Source organism: Triticum aestivum, chromosome 6B (genome assembly GCF_018294505.1).
Source record: "Triticum aestivum cultivar Chinese Spring chromosome 6B, IWGSC CS RefSeq v2.1, whole genome shotgun sequence".
NCBI lineage: Eukaryota > Viridiplantae > Streptophyta > Magnoliopsida > Poales > Poaceae > Triticum > Triticum aestivum.
The window spans coordinates 143,389,856-143,393,785 of NC_057810.1; positions in this window are offsets into that span (position 1 = coordinate 143,389,856).

Consider the following 3,930-nt stretch of genomic DNA (forward strand, 5'->3'; position numbering starts at 1 on the left):
TAGTTTATTTTTAGTAAATGCTTAGTTTGAACTAGTTGAATTAATATAACTAGTTTATTTTTAGTAAATTTTTAGTTGAACTAGTTGAATTAATATATAGAACTAGTTTATTTTTAGTAAATGCTTAATTGAACTAATTGAATTAATATAACTAGTTTATTTTTAGTAAATGCTTAGTTGAATTAATAGAAATAGTTGAATTAATTGAATTAGTAAGTGCTTAATGTTTCGCCTAATATGAACATAGGAAATATCGTCTGACGATGGAAAAAATTTCATTATGTGCGAATACTATGAAGACCAGCGCGGCCAGTGCGACAGAAATTTCCTTGTTGATGGTAGGCGATTAAACATCAAGCTGGATGAGACCTTCGAATTCGATATAGTAAGTCACAACGACAAGTCTGTTTTCGTAATTAAGCATGACTTATATATGCTTCATTTGCCTGACTTATAATTTTTAATTTTCACTACTCTACTAGCGCATCCCCTGCCATGCAAGAATTTTTGTCTTGGATAAGATAGGTTTCAAAGATATGGAAACTATGGAGGTAAAGATAGCTTACCTGAAAACTGAGCATGATGGTTATACTTTCAACGTCAAAGTATACAATGCACACACGTACACCTATTTTGAATGCAAAACTTGGCAAGCACTATGCAAGGCTTATGCATTTGAGCCTGGTATGGTTATCACCTTTGATGTTCTTTCGGAAGATGATATTGAAGGTAATAGAGACATATGGGTCGATGTGCAGACGCCTCCAGTTCTACCATTATGTGAGTTCTTCTCAACTATATTTTTGTCTTTGGTATTGCTTATTCAAAAATAACTGACAACTAATTTCTATTGACAGCTTATCTCCATTCAACCAAACATGTCTGGCGCTTGGTAGACAAGACCTACTACTGTCCCGGAGCTGAACTAAACTACGAGGAGATAAGTCATTATGTTTCATGGCTTGAGGATCTTCATACTGTCAAGACAAATTTTCTTCCTGCACTTAGAAATGTTAGTACTCAAAACGTGCGACCAATAGTGATGGTATTGAACTACGGTCACGTCTATTTAGGAATGATGGTAAGATATTTACTATTTGTCCTCAGTGCATATTTTGCATACATAATTTTTTTGCTAAACTTTCATTGCTAAGTATATTAATTAAGTACTATATGATGTTCTTCAACAGGGACTCCTGATGACAGTTGTGCCTCAGGGGATCGAGACTAAAGGTCAGATGTCAATTGTTAGCTTACGACCAAGATATCCTGCATTGCACATGAATGCATTCAGGATTTCTAGAAGCGATGAATGCTTAATAGTGAAAGATTGGAGGAAAATTGTTAATGATCGGAGAAGTACTAGGGGGCAGCAATGAGAAGTGCAGCCCACGATTAGGAGATAGGTTCATCTCCATGCTCCAGTTTGATCAATCAGGAGAGCTATACATGTTCTATGCTATTTTACCAGAGAGAGAGAGTAGCTAGCAGGTGTGATTTAGCTAGTTCTTCATGCTATTCTTAATTAGTACTTTTCCTTTCATGTCCGTGTTCTTCGTTTTGAACTTAAGTGATTTGCTTTTGTGGTGTTATATATGAACGCTTATAATATCATGACAATCATGTTGAACTCGATGATATTTTTGCTTCTGGTAAAAGTGAATGTTTCTTCTTTAAGCTAGTAGTGCTGGTGGTGATTAGATAGCTAGTTAATTATTATATCATTTAATGAAAGAAACTGCGGATTAGTTTCACACTACTAGGAAAAGGCCTACTAATGGCACACTGGTTTTGCCTACTAATGGCGCATTACCAGTGCGCCATTAGTAGCATGCCACTAGTATTTTTTACTAATGGCGCACCAAGAAGTGCGCCATTAGTATGTAACACCACGCACCATTAGTGTGCTTCCCGGGGGGCCATACGTAAGCATGTGCTTTTTCATACTAATGGCACATTCTGTGTTGATGCGCCATTAGTATCCTTTGGCATACTAATGGCGCACCTGGTGGTGATGCGCCATTAGTATGAATATTTGTTTTTTTTACTTTTCTGATTTTTGCACAGGTTACAAAGTATATTATTGGACAAAATATAGACAGTAGCACACATCAACATCAGATTCATCGAATACAATAGAAGATTAGTCTCCGAATACAATTCATCATATTAGTCTCTGAATTTAAAAGACCGAACAAAGATAAAACATTACAAGTCTCAAGACCGCGAGTATCGAGTTTGTGTTCACATTACAAGTCGATATCGATCATCTAAACTACCATCACATAGAAGAGAGTTGTGGTCATCATGATGAGCATCATCGCGATCAAACTGGTCTTCATCCGGTTCCTCCAACGCTCCCTCCTCTCTCCCGCTAGAAAGCGGGTGTATCTAAATTTGGCCTCCGCCCTAGTGGTGTACCCTTTGTAATTGTTACCGCTAAAATGATGAACCTGTCTCCGACACTCCTCCCAGTCGTCGTAGACTCCGGGAACCTTACCCTTGTACACGACATACGACGGCATCTCTATGCACAAGCCAAACAATAGACAATACATAAGCAATATGTAAGTATGCAACAAATGGATCGGAAGAGAAAAGCAAGACATTAATAGCACCATTCATGGTCCTACTAATAAATAGCATCGATTACATCTAAGTTGAATGACTGTCCAAACCAAAGAGACATACGAATTCATTAAAGTTTAATTACAACATGAGCCAATCAATGTTTCAGAACTACACATCACTACTTTCGACTCGACTCATCGGACAGGAGCGTGGATGAAGCCGCCGTCTGTCATGATGGTCATGAAATCGCGGTCGTTGTCACCCTGCATTTGTAGCATTCCATCTATCTCATTGTTGGACGGTTGATATCTGAGGAAGAACTGCCCCGAGGTATGAAGGACATCTTGATGGATGATGTCCGCAAAATCCGACTAGATGCGAAAAAACTCTTGTCTGAGGTCCGCGTCCTGGATTGCCGACAAGTTCACGGCCCAACCTTTGAGATTATCTGGTAGCAGAAGTTGATGATGGTCCCTTACGATCGCCCGGATGTGATGGAGGGCATAGTAGGCATCCTTCTGACCGCCAGGCGGCTGCTTGACGCAGCAGAACTTCATATTGTGTGAGAACATGTGCTTGCCGTTCTTACGAAACGCCCTGGTGAAGGTGCCTCCAGATTTGGCGTAGCCGGGTAGAACATCATCAAGAACTTTCTTGACATTTGTGTAGTCTATCTTGAAGTTACGGTTCGGGTCGAAATACGTGGCCATGGAATATTTCGGGATTAAGAGGATTTGTGTGCAATGTGTGTCACTGCACAGAATACGGAATGTTAGAAAAAAAAGAATGATCAAAATCTAAGAAATCATATGTTACAGGGCGGTTAAGGGATGACTTACTCGGGAAAGTAAGCCACAAGGAAGATATCCTTATCTAGGTTTGCCAGAATGACGCCTTTGAGGTGTGAACTCGCAACTTGGCGGTCCCCAGCGCTGCTCAAGTGCTTGGCACACATGTAGAAGGGGTTGACTATCACGATGTCCGGGGTCTTGTCTCTAATGATCCGCATCTCCATACTCAGCGAAAACAGCCGAACGAAGGTGTAGTGCAGTGGATGAAGGTTAAACATAGCAAAGATGTCATCAAACCGCAGGACGATCGTACCCCCGATGTCGCCATCCACAAAGCCCTTGCCCTCTGGCACCTTGGCCACGAAAACTAGGTATGCCACATCCTTCTCTCTGAGACGCTGCTTCTCCAAAGAAAGAACACTATCGTGCAGACTCCGTATAGCACCGGTTGCAGCATTCAGCATATTTGGCGGTAGCATCGCCCTACCCGCCACATGCACCCTCCTCGAGATATCCTTAGGTGAAGGTGGCCCGTCCTGAGCACGGATCGAACTCGGTCCCTTCTTCT